Source organism: Halyomorpha halys, unplaced genomic scaffold (assembly GCF_000696795.3).
Source record: "Halyomorpha halys isolate HHAL.00 unplaced genomic scaffold, Hhal_1.1 Scaffold385.1, whole genome shotgun sequence".
NCBI classification, from domain to species: domain Eukaryota; kingdom Metazoa; phylum Arthropoda; class Insecta; order Hemiptera; family Pentatomidae; genus Halyomorpha; species Halyomorpha halys.
In genome coordinates this window covers 572,597-572,941 of record NW_027112337.1, presented here as the reverse complement: position 1 = coordinate 572,941, position 345 = coordinate 572,597, and positions in this window count along the sequence as shown.

Below are 345 nucleotides of genomic sequence, written 5' to 3'. Positions count from 1 at the left end.
GACTTAAATAAAGATATTGACCTGGGCAAAATAGCCTGCAAGGAGAAAACAATTAATGTGAGAGGAAATTTATGTTGAAGATGTCCCTGAGGATGGCTGGAAGGGCCGAAACGTTGGACAAATAAATAAATATATAGTGTTGAGACTATTTTGGATGTTAAATTAATTAATTGATAAATATTACCTGGTCTCGAAAAATTTTGAAATAATATAATTATTGTTATTATATTTAATTTTCCATCAAGTCTTGTGATTTACTATTAATTGGTCATAAAGGAAAAACTAAGGTCAATACCATTTTTCATACTACTCCCTTATTATTTTTTTATTATGATATTTGTTTGT